General features: G+C 39.2%; 1 non-coding gene and 1 pseudogene across 1 annotated transcript; one reads left to right on the top strand and one right to left on the bottom strand.

The window, feature by feature from the left end:
- The window catches only part of LOC125922345 (mitochondrial-processing peptidase subunit beta-like), a 155435-nt pseudogene that overhangs the window by 110720 nt on the left and 17754 nt on the right, over window positions 1-26961 (top strand).
- LOC125924128 (U6 spliceosomal RNA) lies at window positions 10150-10250 on the bottom strand. The gene has a single exon (XR_007458301.1). It is a non-coding gene; the product is annotated as a U6 spliceosomal RNA (small nuclear RNA).

Below are 26961 nucleotides of genomic sequence, written 5' to 3' on the forward strand. Positions count from 1 at the left end.
CAATGCAAAGGTATACCAAAAGAAAATCTGGACTCAATGCTGCAGATACTGAGAAAGTTCAAGAAGTGTGCACCAAATACATTTAGGGTAAGAGCTCAACTATTGCTGCCGTTGGTTCCATTGTGCAAGATTTTAACTGGATTTGCAGTAACATATGCTGGTTTGTGATTAAAATGCTCTTAATCAAAAATATTTGAATACATTTACTTATAAGACTAACATAAATCTGAAATTTTTAGGCTATTAAACTTTAAAGAAAAAAATTAAAATGGACATGTATATTCAAGAAAGAAGACATGGAGACTATAATTAAGATATCTAACATTATCGAATCACAGTACAAGAAATAAATAATAGAGAAAATGTAGAAGAAGGCAGTACTCAAAGAGATGTTGACTAAGAATTTTTATGAATTTACAAAAGACAGAAAACCTCAGGTGAATCAATGAATCCCATGAAAAATGAATAAAAAGAAATAAAAGTTTCTTATATTTCTTATATAAAAATAAACTTATATTTACATTGTAATGATACTACAGAGCATCAAAGGAAGGAAGGAAGGAAGGAAGGAAGGAAGGAAGGAAGAAAGGAAGAAAGGAAGGAAAGAAGGAAGGGAGGAAGGAAGGGAGGAAGGAAAGAAGGGAAGGAAAGGGAAGGGAAAGGAAAGAAAGGCAAGGAAAGGAAAGAGAAGAGAGAGAGATGGAGGAAAAGGAAGGAAAAAGAATAAAAGAAAGTGAAAAAGAAAGAAAAAGAAAGAAAATCTTAAAAGCAGCTGGCAAAGGAACAAGTTAGATTGACATCTGATTTCCAAACAGGTACAATGAAAAATCTGAACATAATGGAATTTTTTAAGCAGAAAGGAAATAACCATCAAGAATGATATTACCATAGAAATTGTCCATCAATAACAAGAATAAAATCAAGACATTTTCAGAAAATAAAAATTGAAAGACCTTTTCAAAAGGAATTTCTAGGAGATGTACACAAGATAGAATAATGAGCCCCAGGAAAGTCTGAGATGCAAGAAGAAATGCTGAGACAAGAAAAATGTTAAATAAGTGGGTAAATCTAAAACAACATTGTAATTTGAGAGGTTAATGACTAGAAGAAGTAAAGTATTGGATAATTATAGTAAATACTCTTAAGTTGGGAAAGGTTAATCCAAATTAAAGCATTTTAGGTTGTTTATATCATTTGAGAAAGGAATAGATGAATGAATGAAATTTAGACTTGCTAAATTAAAATCCATTCTATAATTTCTAGGGAATCATTTAAAAATAAAAATAGAGATATAATTTCCAATTATTTAAGGGAAAATTAAATGAGGAAAAAAAACTAAATCCAAAATAACATGATAAAAAAGAAAGGACATATAAACAGGTAAAGAGAAAACACAATATAAGTGGCAAAATAAATTCAAATATACCAGTAATCACAATAAAGGTAAATGCATAAATTCTTTAATTAAAAGTCAAAGACTGTCAGACTGGATAAAGAAACAAATCCACCTATATGCTATTTACAAGACACCCAACTAAAAGTTAGGGACTCAGGGGCACCTGGGTGGCTCAGTCAGTTAAGCATCCGACTCTTGACTTTGGCCCAGGTCATGATCTCATGGTTTGTGAGATCAAGCTCTGCATCAGAGCCTGCTTGGGATCTTCTCTCTCTGTCCCTCCCCTACTTGCATGCACTTTCTCTCTCAAAATAAATAAATAAACATTTTTTAAAAATAAAAATTAGGGACACAAAAAGGTTCAAAGTAAAAGAATGAAAGAACATTATCATGAAAATATTAAATAAAAGCTAAGTCAACATCAGATAAAATCAACGTTGAGGCACAAAACAATATTAAAGACAAAGAGTTACTACATAATTTTTTTAAAAGTTAAATTTATTAGCAAGGTGTAGTAACTATAAAATTAACAAACCTATCAGCCCAATGAGAGATTTTAATATATCTTTCTCTGTAAGTGGGAGACCAGATAAACAAAAGAACCAGTAAAAATATCAACTTGAGCAATGTCATTAACAGTCCTCATCTAATGGACATCTATAGAACAATACATATAAATTTTGGAAAATTTACATTATTTTCAAATATACACAGAATACATATGAAAATTGGCCATGTGGAAGAGCATAAAATAAATCTCAATAAATTTCAAGGAATCAGAATTTATATAAAACAGTTATCTGAATAAAATATAATTATGTCACAAACTAAGAACACTAACCTCTTTTGGTTTTGAAATTTAAAAACATTCTCCTAAATAACTTTAGTCAAAAACATTATAAGGAAAAATGTTAAATACTTATAATGAAAAGATAATGAAACTCGTGTGAGACAGTCACAGCAAAACTTAGAGGGAAATTTAGAAACTTAAATGCTTTTCTAAAATAGAAAGACTGAAAAGTTAACTAGCTAAGCACATAACCTAGGAACATGGTAATAGAAAAACATAAAATATGTAAAGTGGAAAGCAAGAAGTAGTAACTGTACAAGCTTAAGTTAATTAAATAAAAAAGAATATTATCAAAGCAAAAGTTGACTCTTTCAAAACACTAACGAATCAACAAACTTCTGACTAAACTGAGAAGAGAAAAAAAAAGACTTAATTAACGATGTTTAAAATAACTAAGTGAATGTAATTACTAATGCAGAATAGATTGGCAGGTTAACAGTGAATATCAATAACAAGTAAATTTGAAAGCATAGATAACAAGAACAAATTTAAAGGAAAAAAAGAAAATAACTCCAGAAGATATAGATAACTTAAGTAATCCTGCATTTATTAAAGAAATAAAATCAATAATTTTAAATCTCTTCACAAAGTAAAAATTAGTCCTTGAACATTTTACTTGAGCATTCTACAAACATTCAAAGAACAGATAATGGCCATCTTGCGCAGACTCAGAGAACAAGAAAGAAAGAAAAACTACTCACATCATTTCATGAAACTATTATAATCTGATACCAAAACCAGAAAAAGATGGTGTAAGACTATCTTTGTATAAGATAGTATAAGGAAATAAATCTTAGAAATTAAAAGTAAGAGAGCAGAAATAAAAAATTAATGAAACATCTGAAAATAAAATTGAGAAAAATATTTCAAAAGACACAAAGTTATAAAATATGAGAGAGACGATAAGAAAAGATTTGAAAACCAAAGAGAATTAAAAGGGTAAGAAATAGAAAATCAAAAGAGTACGTTCAATATCCCACAAATAGAAGTTCCAAAAGAGAAAATAGAGGGAAATCAATTAGGAAATAAATAAAATAAGAACGTTTCTAGAACTAAAGAAAGAAGTTTCCAGATTGAAAAAGCCCATTGAGTATCCATTATGATAAATGAAGACCACACCACATCACATTATTGCCAAATGTCAAAATACCAAGTTATGCTCACTGCTGTATCCCTAGTGACTAGAACAAGTGCCTGTGCTGTTTGTGTACTATGCCAGTTACATACAGGGAATCAGGAACTATAATGATATAGGACTTCTCAACATAGATCCAGCTGCTGTGATTTTGTTGTTGTTGTTGTTTTGTTTTTGCAGTGTGATGGTTTAAAGAGAGAAACAAACAAAAAAATAGTATGTGGCCTTCTTATCTCTGGATGAAAAAAGGGACTTTCTATCAACTTCTTACCATGTCTATAAAGGTGACCCTCTGCTTCTTCCAAGCTAGTATGTATTCTAGTATGCTTTTTCCCATTCTATGAACATTGGGAAATAGAAAAGAAGGCAGAGATTCACCAATCCATTCAACTAAAACCTATTCACTGTTTCTAGTTCCAGGACAAAATGGAGTAGACGCACGTCTCCCTATTGTTCCCACTAAATAGAGAGTTAAAACCACTGAACATTATATGTAAAAGAAATATAAGAAGACTTGAACTTTAGAGAAAAGGCAGACTGTCTAAGGACCTCATGACCCAAGGAATGACACAGGGGTAAATTTCTAGGGTTTTCTTTTTCCTGTTTATGGTGGGTGGTGGAGAAGCTGACAACCAGGAAGTGCCAGTGGGCACCGACAAAAAATGTCCTCCCAAAGTCTATTCTCTCTACAAAGGAGCAGGAAAGGGACAACCTAACAAGATAGTAAATGTTTAGACAATAACTACTGCACTCTAGGGAAACACCTTGGAAAAAACTGTGGTCCCACCACCATTATCAAAGGCCAAGTGGAACAATATCAAGGTGCCCCTTCGGCTCCCAGCCAACTTGGAGGCCTGGTAAGGAGTCTGATCTTCTACCTTTACCCAGCAGTAATGAGATACCATGCTTCTCGGTGTCCACAGAGGTCAAGAGGAAAACCTGGTCTTCTTCCCACCAGATAGCAGTGGGACAGTGTCCACTTTCCTCTACCAGCGCTGTATCAGAGGCAGCCTGCTAAAAGAGAAGATTTAAATAATATTGCATCTGATAACATAATATTCAAAATATCCAAGATAAAATTTAAAAAATAACTACTTAGTATACTAAAAACCAGGGAGGGAAAAAAGCAGGGAAATCACAACTTGAATGAGAAAATACAAACAGCAGATGCCAACACAGAAATTACATAGATGTTGACATTATCTGACAAAGATTTTAGAGGAGTTATCACAAAAATGCTTCAAAAAGCAATTACAAACGTACCTGAAAAAATGAAAAATATGAAGTTGCAGTAAAGAAATAAAAAATATAAAGAAGAATCAAATAGAAATTTAGAACTAAAGAAAATAATAATCTATATTTAAAAACTCATTGGATGGGGCGCCTGGGTGGCTCAGTTAGTTGAGTGTCCAACTCTTGATCTCGGCTCAGGTCATGGTCTCAGGGTCATGGGGTCGAGCCCTGTGTCAGGCTCCATGCTGAGCATGGAGCTTGCTTGAGCTTCTCTCTCTCTCTCTCTCTCTGTACCCTTCCCCCGACTCATGCTCTTGCTAGCTCTCTCTCAAAATAAAATAAAATAAAATAAAATAAAACTCATTGGATGGGGTCAATGACAGAATAGAGAGGACAGACGAAAGAATTAGTGCTTAGAGATAGAACAATTACAATCTGAATAGCAGAAAGAAAATAGAATAAAAACATAAAATTTAAAATAAAAACATAACTTAAACCCTAACATATCAATAATAACATTAAATATAAGTGTTCTGAATACACCAAATAAAAGACAGAGGCTGGCAGAGTCAATTAAAAAGCATGACTTAACTCTATGGTCAAGGTCACTTTGCTGAGTGAAAAAAAGCCAATCTCAAAAGGTGATATACCAAACGATTCCACTTATATAACCTAAAAATGCCAAAATTATGAAAATACAAAGCAGATTAGCTGCTGCCGGGGGTTAGGGATGGTGGGGAGGGACTGGGTATGACTATAAAGGGAGATCTTTACGATGACGCCACAGTTCTGCGTCTTGACTCTGATGGTGGTTACATGAATCTACACTCATGATAAAATGACATTCGACTGTATACACACATTGCAGCAATGTCAGTTTCCTAGTTTTGACATTGTTCCATAGTTATGTAAGGTATAATCACTGAGTAAAGGGTATCTGAGATTTCTGTGTACTATTTTTGCAACTTCCTGTGCATTTTTAATTTTTTTCAAAATAAAAAACCTATTAAGCACTTGTTTTGCCAAGTTTTGACATCAAGGACGAACAAAATACGGATTTAGAAAATCCTGCCACTTTATACTCCTTGTAAGGGAGTGGGTAAGACTCAAATATGTTAAAGATACAAATAGCAACAAAAAAGGGTTGCAGCTATATGAGTAGTTCTGGGGTTGCAAAGTCCAAGAGCACCAAGCCCCAAGTATTGAGTCTTTAGAATAACAATTCAAAATGATAACTATTGAAAAACACAGCCTTAGTTCAATGTCAAATTTATGCAGTCAAGGTGAAAAGCAGAGTATACCCACTAGTGGATCAAAAGGGCTTGCTCCACCCAGAACAGCCCTTTTTCTGCATGAAAAAGTTTTCATGCATGAAAAATTATCTAAAATAGATCTCACCACATACAACACTCATCTGCTAAGTGGCAAGTCTTTTCCATAACTGATCACCACTTGTCCACCCAGGCCACTTGCCAACCTGAATAATAGGGTGTAAGCCTGGGCACAGGCCCTAGTCACAAGGCCAGCTGCCCATGTTCTGGGAGGACCTCCAGGGGCACACACATTAGGCAGACCCTCCCTGACACAGAGCAATCCATCACTTCCCAAATGACCTTCCTCCCGTATTTTAGTGAGACTGATGTTACCAAGATCTCATTTTTCTGGCCCTGAGCCAGTAGAAACTTCTGTTCTTTGTTCACCCATGTTTGTTTGTTTGTTTGTTTTTTACAAATGAAAAGCAATTTATTATGTAATATTCTGTGCCTGCAATGGAATATGTGCAATATACATAAGCCCACCGGCAAACACAAGATCCCAACATTGACAATATAATTGAAATTAGTTGCGCCCTCCTCCCCAATATCCATTCTCCTGCCTTCTCCTCAAACATAACCACTTTCCTGAATTTTGTCTTTATCATACCCTGTTTTTATTATTTTTTTTAATGTTTATTTTGAGAGAGAGAGCGCTCAAGAGAGTGCGAGTGGAGAGGGACAGAGAGGGAGAGGGAGAGAATCTCAAGCAGGCTCTGCACTGTTAGCCCAGAGACAGCACAAGGCTCGATCCTATGAACTGAGATCATGACCTGAGACAAAATCCAGAATCAGACGTTTAACAAACTGAGCCCCCCAGGAGCCCCTATCATACCCTTGTTTTTTAAAAACAGTTGACTGCAGGGGCACCTGGGTGGCTCAGTCGGTTGAGCGTCCGACTTCGGCTCAGGTCACCATCTCGCGGTCCGTGGGTTCGAGCCCCGCGTCAGGCTCTGTGTTGAGTGCTCAGAGCCTGGAGCCTGTTTCAGATTCTGTGTCTCCCTCTCTCTCTGACCCTCCCCCGTTCATGCTCTGTCTCTCTCTGTCTCAAAAATAAATAAACGTTAAAAAAAAAATTAAAAAAAAAAAATTAAATTAAAAAAAAAAAAAAAAAAACAGTTGACTGCAATGTAGTTTTCCCCAAACAATATTTGCTCAGTTCTGCTTATTTTTGAAAATATGGACAGTGCTTTTATGAACAGTCTTATACATGTCTCCGATGCACACGTGCAAGAGTTTCTTGAGGGTACACACCCAGGAGTGGGACTGCTGGGCCACAGAAATGTCATCATTACCTGTGCTACACATGCTAAGTTATTTTCCAATGAAACTGTGCTATTTTACAGTCCCACTAGTAGTATACAAGATTCTGTTTTTCCACATCCACGCCAACATTTGGTATTATCAGACTTCATAATTTTTTGTCCATCTAGTAGATTTAAAATGATATCTCACTATGATCTTAATTTGTATTTCCCCGATTACTAACAGTGTAGAGAATCTTTTAGTATCTTGAATTGTCATCTATATTTATTTTTGTGAATTACATCATGTTTTCTGGACATTTTTTTTTAATAGTTTGCAGGCATGCATTATATTTTCTGGATCCTATTTCTTTGTCAGATGTGGTGTCAAGATTTTCTCAGAGTTTGTGGCTGATCTTTTTACTGTCTTTATGATGTTTCCAGTAAGCAAAAGTTATTAATTTTAATGAAGTGAAACTTATTCATCTTTTCCTTTTTAGTTTGCGCTTTTTGTCTTTCATTCCCATAGAGAAGGAAGAATTCATTGTGAAAGGGAAAACTTGAAATTGTTTAGAAGAAAAAATGGCAGAATGGCCTTTGTGACCTTTGGGGAGAGAATGATTTCTTAAACAAGACCCCAAAAGTGCTTATCATAAGTCATTGCTGTGTTAACAAACATTTTTAAGGACTGTTAGAATAAATCAGGAAGATAAGCTGAGCCCTCACCACTTTTTCTTATTTTCCCCAGAGAACCACAGCCATGTGCACTGCTGTTGAAGGGGTGGTCTCAGGGCAAAGGGCTGTTGGTGCAGCCCCGAGGACTGGCCTCTGTCCCATCCCTGCCGCCTGGAGGCCACCGCCTTCCCAGAAGGGAGGCACAGGGATCTGCAGCAGTTTCTTCACCTTTAGTTCTTTTTTGTTACTAGTGCTGATGGGGGTCTGTTTCCGCTAATCTTAACTGTGGCAAAATGCTCCAGGATGTCTATTCTTCTGGTTACATATGGAATTTCCTGGACTTCAGTTGATTGCTTGGGATGGGGGCTGATTAGATGCAGCTATTTCCAGGCATCCTTGCCTTTTCTTTCCTGAAAAACCATTGTGTTTGTAACATATTTTTAGGTGGGGCTGCATTATTCACATACATTTTCTTTTCTTTTTCGCTAGTTTCCAATCGAAGTTTTCTTCCAGATAAAAACCACACTAGCATCGAGGGCTACTTTCAACAGTCCTATTCTTTGTAACACTATTTATATAGTCCTTGTAATACTGTACTTTAACGTACTTGTGATTTTAAGGCCCATTTTTTTCCTGCGTGATCTCATAAGGCTTCCCTCAATCCCCCTCATCACCCCCTGCTCCGTTCCCATATATCTATTTATGGGTCATTATCCTCTCTTCTCCATCAACATCTTCTCAGCATAGCTGAATGCTCCAGGGAGACTGGGCTGGTGTGAGGTTCTGCCATGATGAATGGGTTTCTTTTCACTCTTCGGTAATGAGCTGGCTTCTACTAAGGGCACCTAATTTCTTGGTAGCTACTTCGAGTAAGTAGATTAGGTTACCAGTGTTACTGCTTATCTCATTCTAGAATCAATGATCCAATTCACAGGCTCACCACCTATAAATCTGGGGAAACTATTACACAGAAGTCCTAGTAATTGATTAGTGGGCATTTTCTGAAATGAATCATTTACAAGACAAAGCCTTGGTTCCCAGCCTATTTCTGAGGCAATTAGGACCTAATGAGTTGCTTATTTGTTGACTGTTTGATTAGGGCCATTGATTCTGGTATAATATCTGAATCTTGTACCTCGTTTCTCAGGGTTTTGACCACCAGCTCTTCCTCATTTCTTTTTCCTGTACTTCTTTCTGAAGCCTTCTCACAGAGATGCCCCCGTCTGTGGTACAGTAGATCCTTAATTTCCATCTATCTGTTCATTTTGATGGCACTGAGATGTCAAGGCCGTTGGGATCCTTGAAAGAAATCACAGCCAGGATGTGCCTTCTTTTGCTTATCTTCCCAGGACCAGCTGACCATATCAGAGAAAAAGGCTGAAGGGAGGCATAGGCAGAGAACACACAGAATGCCCTGCCCCTCCTCCCAAGACCTGTATGGTAATGCTGCAAACAGAGAACTGCTGTTCTCCACCATCAGGGAGATGGCCATGAGGCCGAAATCCTTGTTTTTCCAATCAGATAAGCATACGGTATTTACACTTTTGTATATGCCAGGCACTAAATTATAGACTGTGCCTTAAAATCTGAGTGGGACAAGAAGTCAGATCATTGCTGCCATACACTGGAGCACTTTCTGGGAACGAGGTCATTTGCACTAAGAGTTTCACCTACACCATCTTATTTAATCTTATTAGCATCATCTGTCCTCGGTGCTATCATCCGTATGAGAAACCCGAGGCAGAGAAAGGTTGGGTACATTTTCTAGGTCGTTCAACTAATAAGTGAAGCAATTCATTTCAAACATAGACTTGGCTAACTCAAGAGGGTGCTTTTCACCACTACACCACATTGTCTCCCTCTTTAAAAAAGAAATGATAGGCCAGAACTACATGATACTAAGTAAAAGGAGGTTTCTCACAGAAAGGAGAGTTCTCCGTAGGCTAGAGTAGTCACGGGCTATCGAGTAGAAGGGAGGTGTCCATAGAGAACATCTAACCCCAGATTTCTCAAACACTTTTTTAAATCTTTTTTTTTTTTTTTAATGTTTATTTATTTATTTTTGAGACAGAGAGAGACAGAGCATGAACGGGGGAGGGTCAGAGAGAGAGAGGGAGGCACAGAATCCGAAACAGGCTCCAGGCTCTGGGCTGTTAGCACAGAGCCCAACACGGGGTTTGCACTCATGGACCGCGAGATCATGGCCTGAGCCGAAGTCGGACACTTAACCGACTGAGCCACCCAGGCGCCCCTCTCAAACATTTTTTAAAAATTGTGGTGAAAAAAAAATCACATAACATAAAGAAAGACAGAAATGTTTCACGAATTTTCATGGCATCCTGGTGGAGAGGCCATGCTAATCTTCTCATTTCAGCTTTAGTATACATGCTGCTGAAGCAAGCACTCTCAAACTTTTTAACTTCCAACCCACAACATGAGACATATTTTACATCGTGACCCAGTAAACACACGCATAAATAACTGAAATGAAATTTTACTTCACAATACTTGCCATACTCTATGTTTTTCTACTATGTTTTATACCTTTCTTTTAACATAATTCTGGTTATGGCCTGTTAAGTAGACCTTTATGACCTAGAGATCCTGATCTAGAAACCTCAACAGATGGGGAAGTTGAGACCTAGAGATGCCTGGGGTACCTAGCACAGTGTCTTGCAAATAGTAATTCTAAGTGTCTTTGTTGTATTTCCTTATGTGACTCAGCACACCCACGCAGCACCTCAGTGGCAGAGCTGGGATGGAGCCCAGATTTCCTGATGCCCAATCCAGAGTTTTTCTGTCAAGGAAAGTTTGTCAAAGAGGGACTCTCCCATGGCAGAGTTTCTTCACAGGTGTGGGTAGAAGTAGGGGGAAATAAACAGTGAAGTTGTGAAAGACCCACGCTGCTCCGCTCCCCAGTGGCCCTTGCCCAAGATCACCAGGTGCTACGACGGAGCTGTCTAAGTCCAAAGCTGGTGCTCTTTCTCTGGTTGTCTATCCTGATTGCTCAGTGAAATCACCTAGGAGCTCTGGACTTATATCCAGCCTACACTCAGATCAATTTCATCCAATTAGTTAAGGGTAGGGTATGTTCTAAAAGCTCCTCAGCTGATTTGAATGCAGAGTGACCACCTCAATGCAGGGTAGAAGATATCCCTTAAAACTATTCCTGCTTCCCCTTCAAGCTCCAACCAAAATGCCTCCCTCCTTGCCCGACAGCATCCTGACTCAAATTCAGAGTCCAAAATAACTGCCTTCCCATTATTGTATTCATCCAGCACTCCTAGAGCTTTTTATCCTGTGTTTATCTCCCCTCCTAGACGATGCATTTACTGAGTGCAGGGCTTATGCCTTACTCATCTCTGTATCCAAGCATGCAATAAATATTTACAGAATGCCCTTTGCTCAGATGGCTCTTCTTCCCCAAACCACCCAGACCTCCTAAATCTACTGTGATACAGCTATAACTCCTAATGAGGGTGATGAAATTTCTCCCCAGGATGAGTTCTACCAAGGACAAGAGGGACACTCTCCGTTGCAGCTGCAAAATCCTGACCAGGGAAGACAGAGTCACTAAAGGCAGTGAGACTGCAGCAACGCTTCTTGTGTGTCTGGGCTTTCTCTCCCAATATTTCCCCTCCAGTGTCTTTCAGATTTTGGACAAGGCAGTGGCCCAGTTTGCAGAACCCTGGACAGGAAGTGGGGAAGAAGGACTTCCTGTCCTTGTCATGACCGTGAGCGCGTTGTGCAGAACTCACTTTTCCCTTTTGTTAGCTGGGAATGACAGCATTCCTAACTAAATTGTCACCTTCTTCTTCTTTCCCCCTTGGGGATTATATAAGAACTCATATATGAAAACAAGCTTCGTTTGGGTCCTTGAGCTTTTCTGAGGACAGCTTTGTATAAATATAAGATACCTTTTGTTATTGTTTATAGCCCAAGGGATTTGCGGAAAGAAGTTGAGAGCCAGCGATGCTCTTTTTTATAGGCAGAAAATAGCTGCTGGAAAAACAACCTGGTGTGTAGAGCACAATGTTCTTATCGAGCAGACAGAATTATCTTTCCCAGGCAGCCATGAACGCGAAACACCTGGTGCACACGTTTCCTGCCCCTTCACATATTTTGAAAGAAAGGGACCTTTACCCTGACCTGTCAAGCAGTGATCTTCATGAACTTCTGTCCACAGACTCTGTGACAGTTATCTTGGCTTGCTGCTATGGATTTCAATGGTAAACATAGCTGATTGTCACTTAAGGGGCATCTTCTTCTCCAGATAACATTCAGATCTTATCAGATCCACACAAATGCATTTCTTTTTCCTTAAAATGCAGTCACTGGATTGGTTAAGAGCCAGGGGCTTCCTACCACATCCACCCAGCACGGGATTGGGTGCTGCTGAGAAAAACAGGGACCTTGAAGACTTGATCCTGACCTGGCGATTGTTTACAATCTTTGGTGAAAGAAAACAAAACAAAGTCACGGAAAACATTTAGTGAACAGTACGTATCTATTCATAATAGGATTCGCTTTCTACATTAAAAACTCAAAGGTGTTTAAAGAATGTAGAAATCCATGTGGGGAAGCTCTTTGGAGGACAAGGACACAATACACACAGAAGGTGCCCAATAATGTCAGTTAAGTAAATGAAAGAAACTTGAGTTGGGCCTTGAAAGACAAAAAGCATTTGAAATGGCGGAAGAAGGAGCAGATAGCCATGGCTGGAAAAGCCACGTAGCACAGTAGTTTAAGTACTGACTGTGGAGTGAGGCGGGTTGACCCAGGTATGCCACACCCCAGCTGTGTTTCTGAGCAAGTTCAGTAACATCCCTAAGCTTTAATTTCCTCTTCCATGATAAGTGAGTACTAAGAACACCTCGAGCATTGGTTTGGGGGAGAATTGAATGAGGTAAATATAGTCAAAGCTCTTAGCACATTGCTGAGCCTGTAGTGCGGCTCAAACAATACTTGTTGTTGCTGTTGTTACCATCAGGAAAAAATGCGAACAAAGGCAGGAATCACTTAGTCTGTAATAAAATAATCAATATACTTGGTCTCAAGTGTGATTCATATGAATTCAAGCAGACAGAACTTGCCCACTGGAAGGAAGAAAAATGTATATTACCTCCTCAAGCTCTAATTTCCTTCTGTCAGCACCTCCCCCACCCCCCACTGCCTCCATATCCCCACTGTGCCACAGAGAGCGCATCATCCCTCTTCTTTGCCCTCCCTCTGCCACTGATTTCCCCTGCCCCCTTGCCCAGGGCTGGACGAGAGCCTGGTGAGTCATAAGGAAGGACTCTGCAATTTTAGCCTTTCTGGCAACAATGACAGTGTAAGGGGTCTGGGGAAAGAGATTCTCTTGGATGTTTCTTGATCCTATCAGGTCTTAAATAGATAGCCAACCTCCTCTAACATAAGGAGCACTCAGCAGGAAAATTATGAGTTCCTTCACAGATCAAACTTTGAAGAGTTTCAAAGTTTCAGGAGAACTGAAAGAATTCATTTTTTCCCTGGCAGTGACACCCCTTGGGCCACAGGCACCACAGCGAAACCATGATGTCACAGGCCATTAGACTGTTGTGCAGTTTGGGCACCACACACAAAAGCCTGATGTAGGCTTCTGCTTGTCCAGCTGAGAGCTCCATCCTTCTTCCTGCTCAACTCACCCTATATATGACAATCATATTCCTCATGGCCATATCCCTAGGTTCATAAGGTTCTCTTGGCAAATTACCTACAGAATAAAACCCAAACTCCTTAGCCTGGCAGATAAAGGTCTTCACATCCATCCCTGTCTTCTCTGCCTCCTACTCATCTCCTGCCACAATAAACTTCTCCTCGGTTCTCCCAAACACCACACTCTTTCAGGACATTTTCCCTAACCTTCCCGGTAAACTCCTGCTCACTCTACCAGAACAACTCCAATATCAATTCCAAACTAAAAATGATCAGATGGTCTCCAACCTTTGGACTCTACGGTCCTTTGTTCCAGGTTGTCTAGATCCCAAAAGTTTGACACACAATAGATGCTTAAGAAATATTTCTTGGGGGCGCCTGGATGGCTGAGTTGGTTGGGCATCCGAATTCGGCTCAGGTCTGATCTCACCATTTGTAGGCTCGTGTGTTGGGCTCTGTGCTGACAGCTCAGAGCCTGGAGCCTGCTTCAGATTCTGTGTCTCCCTCTTTCTCTGACCCTCCCCCACTCACACTCTGTGTCTCTCTCTCTCAAAAATGAATTAACACTTAAAAAAATTAAAAAAAAAAAGAAATATTTCTTGAATGAATGAATGAGTTCTGACTTCAATAACGGCATTCATTGCAATATGTGGTAAGTGTCCTACTTACTTGTTGGTTTCATCCAACAGTGAACTTCTCAGAAGGGTGAGGTAACAAGAAATTGTGTGTTTTATATCTGGTGTCTCCGACCCTAGCCCAGTGACTCATAAGGTAGGCTTCAAGTCAAAGTTTGACAAATTAGTGAATTTCTAATATATCTTCTGGGGAAGTTATTTTTTTCTCATTATGCCTTCTTTATTGCATGATTAGCCTGTCCTCAATTAGTGTTGGGTGGAGGGAAGGGACAGGAAAGAGATCAGAAATCTTTTGTTACCTTACCCATCCAGGGTATAGCCGAGAATATGAAAAGCAGGAGGAGGGGGAGCCTGTCTCAGATTACAGTCCCTGGAATAAGGCTGAGACAGCGGTCTTGGGCAAATTCTCACCGCAAGACCTTGTAAGGGGGGGCGGGGGGGGGGGGAAGAAAGGGCGTGTGAGAAGCGAAGTGAGGACATGGGTTCAGCTGTATTCCACCCTTAACTCAATCCCATGGGAAATTCTGGGACAAGGGTGGCTTCATGGAACTGTCCTACCTGGAGGCAAAGGGGCTGGGCTTTTATATTGCTTCATCAGTAGTTGTCTGCAAGCTACACCCAGAGGTCAGGGGACAACCTGCAGGCAGTTTTGGGTGGAGCAGCTCCCATGGGCCAAGAGCAAGTCTTCAGGGAAGGGTGCAGCTGTAAGCCATTGGTCACCAACACTCAGAGCAGCTGAGTGGCAAGAGAACTAGTCTGGTGAAAGAATCTGAACAGCACAGCAAAAGCCCTTACCACACCCCTAAAAATAAAGAGAGTAGACAGTGTTTACTCCTAGAAGGATTATCCAAGACTTTATTTAAAACCTATCTACTCCTACTTGGTCAACAAGTCTCTTTGGACTGGAGCCTCACTCTTTAACAGATTAGAAACAGCAAGAGAGAAGAGAGTGCAGAAACTCTTAAAGGTAAATGCACCAATTGAGAAGCAAAAAACAAACAGGAACTCCAAAAAATATTGCAGTCTGGAACCTTACAGTGTAAAGCCCTAGGAGGGTTGTAAATTAAAGTCCAAAAACATTGAGATTTACAATGATGCCCTAAGTCAACAAGAAAAGGTTAAATAAGCTATGTTTGGCATTCTATGTTGAAGAACACAGGGTGATGTGCAATGTAATTTTAGAAGATTTCATTTGAAATGTGGAAGCTTTAGGTATGTGAACAATTACATAGACATTTTATTTTTGCAGAATCTCTCCTTCCCTGCCAGCCCTAGATAAGTGATGTGTCACTGAAATACACCGTGGACAACATCTGACCCCCAGGAGCCTATTGAAACTTCTTAGACAGTAGCATAACCTCAGCCTTTTTATTTATTTTTTTTACTTATTTGTTTTTTCAATATATGAAATTTATTGTCACATTGGTTTCCATACAACACCCAGTGCTCATCCCAAAAGGTGCCCTCCTCAATACCCATCACCCGCCCTCCCCCCTCCCACCCCCCTTTTTTTTCAATATATGAAATTTATCGCCAAATTGGTTTCCATACAACCTCAGCCTTTTTAAATGTTCTGACCATTCTGATTCCACCTAGCACAAGCGATTGAATAATCAGAGCTGACAGAAAGCTCCGATAACCATATATACACACAGTCTGATGGAAAGAGCTCTAGACGGGCATCGGACACAGAGTTCAAGTTCCTCCACGGTCACTGACATTTATGTGACTCTGTGCAAATAATTTATGTCCTCTGAGTCTCAATGTCTTCATCTGACAGGGAAAATTATCATATTATCATGTTATTATTAATATTTATTATATTACATATATACTGACAGTTAACCTATAAAACTGGTGAGACAGACACGGATGCCATTTCCCACATATTTCTTCTGTCCCAGTTCACTGTTATCTGGCCTCCTCTGCTGTCCCCTCAGTAGCTGACCTGTATCCCCATTTCTTGCTCCTATTTCAGAATGACTGTCTTTGGAGAATGGGGTTTCTCAGGAAGGACATTGCACAATCAGAAAACGCCGATCTGCCAAGGCCGTAACATTTTTTTCCTGGAGCCCTTTCAGGAATGTGTCACAGGAGGTGGGGGAGATGGGCCATGGAACAGAGAGTACTAGGCACCAGCAACCAGGTAATAAAATGTTCGAGCACTCCTTTTCAAAACCTGATGAAGACATCAATCTTCATTAAGTCAATGAGTCTGGGGTCCGTGGCCGTGAAATCTACTGAGCTGCCTCCAAAAGCGGGAGAAACAATGACCAAAATGTTGGCCACAGAGGGAAAGGCAGTGAATTCTAGAACTGGATGATGTCTATTTTCAACAAGTGTTGAATGTGCCAGTAGCTATTATCCCTAAACACGAGCCTCAAGCTCCGTGGGGTGCCAGAGCCAGCTTGCACCAACTCAAGAGAGCCAATTACTCATGGCTGTTCCCAACTCCACTCTCAGTGATGTCATGCTGGTAGCTTGCAACCAGCCATGGTGTCAGTATTTACCACGGGGGTCAGCACGTGCCACAAATAGGGCTTTATGTCCTTCCAGAGAGCCAGCAGGTACACACCACCCCTTAAGCTTGTATCCAAACGTCAACAAGATGCGTGGAATCCTGAAACAGCTTTCAGAAGAGCAGTGTTGTTCTTGAATTTCCGTGTGAACTGCGGGGAAAAAAAAAAAAAAAACAGTTTATGTGTGTAAAAATCTCAGAAATTTTTGCTTTTCTAGTCCAAATTCACCTTCCTCATATAGCCTCTTTTTTCTTGGAGGCTGAACGTGGAAAGCTGCTGCTACTGAACCGAGAAAAACCTGAGTCGATGTTATATCCTTGGCATTGCTAACAGGATTGTTTTTCCCACGAGTGGTTCCCAAGTTCTACTCTCCGCTGGTAGAGAGGATGCCTAAGGAAAGCAATTTTTCTGCAAGGGGTATATCCTCAGAGCTTGAGGTATCTGTACAAAAGAGGCAACAAGATGCCGCTCTCTGCCTGGAGGAATTTTGCCAAACAGATTGCGTGTAGGTGAACGGAGCCAACCTTAGTAGGAGAGCATAATTCTTTTCTTTCTTTCTGTCCCAAACTGTAGGAGTAACAAAGAATAAAGGGGAATAAAACTGCAAACATATGCGATATTCACTTCCACAGGACTTTCTTTCACTAATGTCTTGATGGTTGTCACTAATGATTTTCACCACTCTTTCCCATAAGTTACCTAGAGGCTAGAAGGAAAAGGGATGGGGGAGAAAATTAGCATTTACCAACTTTGAGGTACGAGAATGTCTTATTGAATTACCACAGCAACCATACAAAGGAGGTGCTATTATTTCCATTTTTTTAGAGAAGGAAAGGCAAGTATTACCTAAGGTTACCCAGCTAGTGGGTATTGGAACTGTAATACGAATGCAGGTCTCGCGGGGGGAGGGGGGGGGCGCCTGGGTGGCTCAGTCGGTTAAGCATCCAACTTCCGCTCAAGTCATAATCTCACCTTTTGTGAGTTGGAGCCCCGCGTCGGGCTCTGTGCTGACAGCTCAGAGCCTGGAGCCTGCTTCAGATTCTGTGTCTCCCTCTCTCTCTGTTCCTCCCTGGCTCATGCTCTGTGTCTTTCTCTCAAAAATAAATAAACATTAAAAAAAAAAGTTTAAAAATGCTTTATGAATACAGGTCTCTGACTTCAGATTTTTATGCTCAAAAATTTTTTTGATTTTGTGCTTTTTCTACTACTTCATTGACTTCTAGAAAAACAAAGTCCAACTGTGGCCCCAGTTCTGGACACATGGGTACAGGCTCAGTCTGGTCCCTTGGGGCTGGCCTTCCAAAAGATACACATTGGATTATCTAATTGTCTAATTGGATTGGAATGTGTAGAGATACACACTGGATTTCTCTAGAGAAAAAGAAGAGTCTTCCTGGATGCAAGACTTGCAATTTCTTAGAGGCAGTTTTGAGACAAACACCACGTCTCTGTTGTCACGCTCATTTAAGATGTACAATAGGAGAAGAGCATGGAAATCAGAAGTGAATCTCAGAAAAGGCTTTTAAAGATTTTTTTTTTAAGTACCCTTGTTTTAACAGCCTAATCCAACTACTGCCAACAGAGCCTCAAATTGCCACCTGTGTTGTTTAAAGAATGTCTTTTCTAGTAATCTCACACTGAAAGAAATGCATGATGGTTTTACCTGTAAATATCACATTAGCAGTCACATTTTGGGGCACTATGTCATATCCCAGGCTGAGGAATGTGACACATGCCCTTTGGTTTCCTAGGACGTACCTAACAAAATCTTGTTTTTTCAAGTTTCAGTGATAAAGATGTTACTGATACTCGCATTCTACTTTCGTAGTATTTACCAACTCACACCAACTCAATAAGGTTAGCAGAACTGTTTTATTGATTTTGGATGAAGTGGCAGAGAGATATTGCATTTCTGCACATAATCCCTTTACACACTCAAAAACAATCATTTGTTTATGTTCCTTGCAAATCATTTTTCCTCCTGGCCAATAACTTCATTCAATAGACTTTTTAAATTTGTGATAATGTAACAGATATTCAAAGGTTAAATAATGAAAAAATTCTAATGTAAAATAATGTAAAAATAGGATGTCGGTTTAATTTTTAAAGTGCACACTGTACGAATCTAGTATTGGTACCCGAATATTTTTAGTAAACATAAACATCTTATGTACAATTTTATGCAAAATATTTTATCAATTTTTTATTGTGAAAGCCTAAAGTCTAGCAGGAGAGAAAGAGAGAAAGAATGAGAGAGAGAATATGTATGTGAGTCAAGTCTTCAACATACTTAGTTAGAACTACCTTCATGATCTCCAAGTGGAAATGTACATCTCTGGGTATGTGGGTCTGGAACTCAGGAGACAGGTTCAAACTACAGGTACAGATTTGGAATTCAATAGAATATATATGGTAATTTGAGTCATAAGAATGTATCGTCCAGTAAAGGTATGTAGAGTTAGAAAAGGGTGGGGTCTAAAACTGAACCCAGGAATCTACAAGCCAGTACTGTTCAGAGGCCTAGAGCCACTCAAATACCTCCACCATCTCTGGGCCCACTCTGTTTCTTTCTACCTCCTCGGTAAGTTCTGGGCCATAACTTCATTGACATTTCAGATCGTGTTGGAGTCTTGCTGACACCAATGAAAAGGCTTCATTTTAGCAGAATTGGCATTTTTTAAAATGGCACGAGGGAGCTTATACTTCAGGTTAGGATGGAGAAGCAGTCAACAGAAGCAGATCCAAAGATGGCCAAATTATGAGAATTGTCGGACCAAGACTTTAATGTTTATTTATTTTTGAGAGAGAGGGAGATAAAGAATCCAAAGCAGGCTCCAGGCTCTGAGCTGTCAGCACAGAGCCTGATGTGGGGCCACGAACCACAAGACCGTAAACTGAGCTAAAATTGGACGCTTAACCAACTGAGCTACCCAGGAGCCCCTCAGACCAAGACTTTAAAACGACTATTATAAATATGTTAAATAATTTATAGAAAATATGGATATAATATGTAAAGAAATTAAATAATTCAAACAGTAAAAAAAATTACAAATATAGAACTGAAAATATATATCTAAGATATCTGGGAGCCTACAAGTAGCAAGTGACACTGGAGAAGAAAAGATCAGTGAATGGGAAGAAAAATCAATAGAAATTATTCAAATAAGAGGAAAGAGGAGAAAAAAGGAAAGTAGATAGGTTATTGATAAGCATGGAATAATATCAAAATTCTAACCTATATGTAATTGGAGTCCCTGAAGGTGAGAAGAAAGAGAATTGGGCAGACAAAATACTTGAAAAAATAATAACTGAAACTTTCCAAATTTGATGAAAACATCAAACCATGGATCTGTGAAGTTCAACAAGTCTCATGCAAGATGAATACTCTTGCTTGACACATGATACCCTTCCTGGACACATGATAATCAAATTGTTGAAACATAAAGAGAAAGATAACATCTTAAAAATAAACGGAAATGTAAAGACATACATACCAGGAACAGTAATATGAACAGTGGCTGATTTTTCATTAGCAATTATGCAAGACAGAAAATGTGTCAGAAGATAATGGAACAGCATTTTTATTTTTATTTTTTTTTAATTTTTTTTTTTACCGTTTTATTTATTTTTGAGACAGAGAGAGACAGAGCATGAACAGGGGAGGGGCAGAGAGAGAGGGAGACACAGAATGGGAAGCAGGCTCCAGGCTCTGTGCCATCAGCACAGAGCCCGACGCGGGGCTCGAACTCACGGACCGCGAGATGGTGACCTGAGCTGAAGTCGGACACTTAACCGACTGAGCCACCCAGGCGCCCCTGGAACAGCATTTTTAAAGAGAATAAAACTATTACCATAGAAGTCTATACTCAACTAAAAGATTCTTAAAAGATGAAGGTAACCTCAAGACATTTTCAGGTGAAAGAAGACTGAGATAATTTGCTGCAAGCACACATATATTACAATAAATGCTAAAAAAAAATTCAAACTAAAGATACTAGATATGAACTTGGATATATGGGAAAGAAGAAAAAAAGAGGAAAGTAGGTAACATATTTCCAGTTTCTATTCCAGCAAGGGGCTTAGAGGTTGTCACTCTGTCCTACCAAGTTAAAAGCTGAACAAACTGAAAAATTAACAACTCTTTTCAGATCTGTCAGAGAATTGAGGTCACAGGCAAAACACTGCCCCCTTCAAGTGGAGAAACAGGTGAATACAGAGAATCATAACTTATTGGGCCAGCTACTCACAAAGCAGAAGCCTCCTTGGGAACCGGTGGCAAGGTAAAAACACCTGAACTGTGTAATTGGTGAATTGCTGGAGGCTGAGTGTGGACAACTCTGAGAGTTAAAAACTCCAGGGGTCCCAGTCGCTCAAGGCTAGATCAGCATTCAAAAATCAATTACTGTAATTCAACACCTCAACAGACTAAAAAAGAAAAATCCCAAGATCATATCAACAGATACAGAAAAACATTTGACAAAATCCAACCTCTATTCACGAGAAAGGAATGTTTTAAATGTTTGATAAAATAAGAATAAAGGAGAACTTTCTCAGCTTGACAAAAGCTATCTACAAAACGTTATAGCTAACATCATACTTAATGGTAGGCAACTCAAAGCTTTCCCATTAAGATCAGGTACAAGACAAGGACGGCCTTTTCCACCACTCCCTTTCAACGTCATACTGGAAGTCCTACTAATGCAATAAGGCAAGAAAAAGAAATAAAAGCTACACAGATTGACAAGGAGACATAAAACTTCCTTTGTTCTCAGATGACATGTTTTTCTATGTATAAAATCCGAAAGAATTAACAAAAACACTCCTGTAACTAATAAGCAATCATTGAAGGTTTGCAGAATATAAGGTTAAAAACAAAAGTCAATTGCTTTCCTATAAACCAACAATGAGTAAATGAAACTTGAATTGAAAATACATTTTTTTCACCTTGTAAACGGATCTAATTGGCTTTTAATACAAAGTCAGAGAGGCATAGAAAGAAAATATCATACAAGCCAGTTAATGAAAAAAAAATTCCCAACAAATAAATTTCAGTCAAATTCCCTGTCTTCAGCCTAGATTAGAAAACAGGAACCAGCCAATGTTTGTTCCTTTGAAAAAATTTTATTTAAAAAAAAAGAAGAGGAAAAAAAAAACAGTCCGTGAAATATGGCAGGTGGTTGTTAGAGGCCACTGGAAGCTTGCTTTAACCAACTTGATGAAATGGGATACATGTGGCCATTGGAATATGGCCACCCTTTGTTTCTTGCTAGTAATGCTCTTTGTCCAAAGGGAGGATGCTGCCCTGGGCACCATTTGATGCTGCTTATGCATTCTGAGGTCTCACGGTCAAGCAGGCTTACAGTCTTCCATTTCATATCTTCACTGACTCTCCCCCATATGCAGTTTCTTATCGCTGGAAGCAGAGAGAGTGATGGGCTCATGGGGATTGGGGGAGAGCCACTCCATTGATGCAGCTAGTGTGGTCAGGCAGCTTATACAAAATCCTCCTGCTTGTGGTATCCCACACATACACAAACCTGTCAGCTAAGCCAGCTGCTATCTTGCTTCCATCAGGTGACCAAGAACATCTCAGAAGATCCTTTTCGAAGTTGTGCATACTTCCTTAAAATATATTATTTACATTATCGCCTCCAAAAATGAAATACCTATGAATGTAACAAAATATGTACAAGGTCTGTATTGAAGAAAACTGCAAAGCTGATTAACAAAATCAAAGAACTATAAATGGAGAGATATTCCATGTTAATATATAGGAAGACTTAATATTGTCAAGATGTTAGTTATTCCCACCTTGAACTATACATTCAATGCAATCCCAATTAAAATCTCAGCAAGTTATTTTACAGATATCAACAAACGGAATCTAAAGTTTACGTGGAGAGGCAGAAGAAACAGAATAGCCAACGCAATATTAAAGGAGAAGAACAAAGTTGGAGGACCAAAACTACTCAACTTCCAGACCTACTATAGAGACACTGGTGGCTCAGTCAGTTAAGTGTCCGACTCTTGGTTTCAGCTCAGGTCATGATCTCATGATTTGTGAGATGGAGTCCCACATCAGGCTCTGTGCTGACAGCATGGAGCCTGCTTGGAATTCTGTCTCTCTCTCTCTCTCTCTCTCTCTGTCCTGTCCTTTCTCTCTCTCTCCCTCTCTCTCTCAAAAATAAATTAACATTTTTTTTTTAAAAAGACTTACTATAAAGCAACAATAGGGGCGCCTGGGTGGCTCAGTGAGTTGAGCTTCTGACTTCAGCTCAGGTCATGATCTCCCAGTTCTTGGGTTCGAGTCCCACATCAGCCTCTGTGCTGACAGCTCAGAGCCTGGAGCCTGCTTCAGATTCTGTGTCTCCCTCTCTCTCTACCCCTCCCCTGCTCTCTCTCTCTCTCTCAAAAATAAACATTAAAAAATAAAAAAAAAAGCAACAACAATCATGACAGTGTAGCACTGGCAAAAGAATAGACAGTAGATCAATGGAACAGAACAAAGAGCCCAGAAATAAAGCCCCAACTCTACTCAACTGATCTTTGACACACTACAACAGAAAAAGATAGTCTTTTTGACAACTGGTGTGGAAACAACTGAATATCCACCCTCAGAAAAGACCCCTAGACACAGAGCTTCCACCCTTCACAAAAATTAACTCAATATAATTGATTACAGACCTAAATGTAAAATGCAAAACTTATAAAGTTCCTTGAAGAGAACATAGGAGAAAACCTTGATCGCATTGGTTATGGCAGTGACATTTTAGATACAGCACCAAGGCGTGATGCATGGAAGAAAGAATTGAGAAGCTGAACTCCATTAAAATTAAAAACTTCTGCTCTGTGAAAAACAATGTCAAAGAATGAGAAGACAATCCACAGACTGAAAGAATATATTTGCAAAAGAAACACCTGATAAAGGACTATTACCCAAAATATACAAAGAACTCTTATATTCAACAAGAAAAAAAAAACATGATTAAGAATGGGCCATATATCTTTTTTAATTGTTTTTAATTTTTATCTTTGAGAGACAGACAGAGAGCAAGGAGGGGAAGGGCAGAGAGAGACGGAGACACAAAATCCGAAGGCTCCAGACTCTGAGCTGTCAGCACAGAGCCAATGTGGGCTCAAATTCAGGAACCGTGAGATCATGACCTGAGCTGAAGTCAAATGCGTAACCGACTGAGCCACACAGGTGCCTCCCCAAAATGGGCCAAATATCTTAACAGACACCTCACCAAAGAAGATATACAGATACTTCACATCAAATTTCATCAGAGAAATACAAATTAAAACATCAATGAGACACTACTACATGCCAAGTAGAACGATCAAGCAAATAAACAGGCAATGCTCAGACTTGTAGAAAATATTTTTAGTTCACTGATCTAACAAAGGACTGCATCTAGAATATAAAGAACTCATACAACTCGATAATAAATAGTATGGTTAAAAAGTGGGCAAAAGACTGAAACAGACACTTCATTAAATACATCATTAGTCATTAGGAAAATGCAAATTAAAACTGAGACTAAATTGAGGTACCATTTCACACCAATTAGAATGGCTACAATTAAAAAGACCGACACCAGGGCTAGTGAAGATCTGAAGGTGGATTGGTAAACTCCTGCTGGCAGGTCAAAGCCAGCGCACCCTGTTTTTGTAAATAAACTTTACTATAACGCAAGCAAACTCATATGTTCATAAACTGTCAACAGCAGAGTTGATTGGTTGCAACAGAGCCCATATAGCTCACGAAGCCTAAAATATTTACTCTCTGGCCTTTAACAAAAAAAACGTGCCGACCCCCAATGTAAATCAGCTACAACTCCCGTGCATTTATTGATGGAGGGTAAAATTGTACATCCACTATGGAAAACAGTTTGGCAATGTCTAGTAAAGTGAAACATAAACTTGTCTTTGATGTGACAATTCTATTCCTAGGTATTTACCCAAAAGAAATAACATGTTCGCAAAGGACTTGTGCAAGAATGTTCACAGGGGCTTTATTGAAAATAGCCCCAAACTGGAAACAGTCCAAGTGCTCATCAACAGGAGGATAGAAGGATGCCTGGGGGGCTCAGTCGGTTCAGTGCCTGACTCTTGATTTTGGCTTAGGTCATGATCTCACGGTCCATGGGATCAAGCTCTGCATTGGACTCTGCTCTGACAGCGCAGAGCTTGCTTGGGATTCTCTCTCTCCCTCCTCCTCTCTGCCCCTCCCTCTCTCTTTCTCTCTCTCTCTCTCTCACTCGGTTGAGCATCCAACTTTCTCTCAGGTCATGATCTCCTGGTTCGTGAGTTCAAGCCCCACATCAGGCTCTGTGCTGACAGCTCAGAGCCTGGAGCCTGGTTTGGATTCTGTGTCTCCCTCTCTCTCTGCCCCTCCCATGTTTATGCTCTGTCTCTATCTCAAAAATCAAATAAACATTACATAAATAAACAAATGAATGAAAGAAACTTAAAAAAATAAAAGGAAAAGAGATAGATTATGACATATTAATAAAATGAATACTACACAGTAATATAAAGGAATGAACTACTGACACACACATCAATGTGATGAATCTTAAAAATATTATGCTTAGTGGAAAAAAGCCTTACACAAAGAGCATATTCTATACAAATCCATTCATCCCAAATTCTAGAATAGGGAAAAAAGTATTCTATGGTAGGAAAAAATAAGAACTAGGGTTGACTTTGGTGGGAGCAGGAGTTGGCAGAAATTGGCTAGGAAGGGCATAAAATAATTTCCTGGGCCTGATAGTATTGCCTTTTTCCCTGAAAGACGTTTGGGTTATACAGGTTCATGAATTGTCAAAATTGGCAAATATATACTAAACACTTACTAAGATTTATTTGTATATTTGGCATCAAAAGAGAAACTACAAACAAATACTGAACTCTACTTAATGTTAGGCAAACTGAAATATTTATAGGGAAGCCTACAGTTGCTGTAATTTACTTTGCAATATAGAAAAATGGATTAATGGATAGATTGAGAAATAAACAGATGGATAGATACACAAGAAAGCAAATATAATTAAGTATTATATTTAATTGAGCTATGAAATATTCATAGTTCAAATCCTGGAAATTTAAAAAAGGAAAAAAGAAGCCCAAGAAATTCTTTAGAAAATGGGAAGGGGGCAGGCAGGCAGGCAGGGAGCAGTTAGGGAGTCACTCCTTTGCTGGGACTCTTGCTTTACACAGAGAAGAAAATGCTTCTATAAAAACTGACTAAAAGGAGATCCCAGGAGAACAGAATTTTACAGGATATCTATATTAAGTGGTTTTCAAATCCTTCCAGAATTGGTCGGAAATGTCCAGGTTCCTGAGGTTGTAGATTTCCTTGCCTGAATTTGCCATGGCCAGTTCATGGCTGGTGGCCTGTTTGGGATTGAACTAGGGATCCCCAAATGCAGCAAGCATTAGATTCCCAAAATCCTCAGACTAAGAGATCTATTGAAAGGAAAAGGTCTATAAATGGGCATCTCAAAAGATCTGTTATTCTAATATAGCCCAGAGACTGTTTCCTATATGTCCCTAAAAAGGATACAAGAAGAAAAAAAATCTCCTATAAGTCCCATGAGGGAAGAAATGTATCTGTCTTGTCCACCATTTTATCTCTAGCACTTAGTATTATGTCTAGCACAAAATAAAGTCTTGTTAAATATTTGTTTAACAACAAATGAATGATGATCCCTCCTATTGGAAATCTTGGGGTAACTTTCAAAATAAATGATCCGTACATTTCAACCGCCCTCTCAGCTCCAGTGATGGTGGCTGGGGGGGGGGGGGCAGGGGACTTCCCAGGAAGGTCTTGATTAAATTTACAATTTTATATCTTTGTCTAAATGGTTAGTATGTTCTGCCGATAAGAGAACAACTAAAATGATTTAGTTGCTCACCATTTATTGAGCACGTACTATAAAGCTAGGGACTGTGTTAAGTACCTTACCTTATTGCAGATCCTTGCAATAATCCTAGAAACTAAGAATGAGATGAGAAAAACAGTGCTTAGCCAAGATAAATAATTTACCAAAGTATATACTGCTAGTAAGACCCAAACCATTCAAACATAAGATGCCTAACACCAAAGCTTACCAGCAGCAGCGCCTAGCACAGGTAAACGTGTTCTGTGCAATACAACATATAAATATAAGTAGAAAGAGTAGTATATAGTTAGCTTGCTTTTCCCCATGTACATATATGGAGAGTCTACCCTTGGCAAGCACATACTTTTGACCATGGTGTGTGTGTGTGTGTGTGTGTG

This window comes from Panthera uncia, chromosome B1 (assembly GCF_023721935.1).
Source record: "Panthera uncia isolate 11264 chromosome B1, Puncia_PCG_1.0, whole genome shotgun sequence".
Taxonomy (NCBI): domain Eukaryota; kingdom Metazoa; phylum Chordata; class Mammalia; order Carnivora; family Felidae; genus Panthera; species Panthera uncia.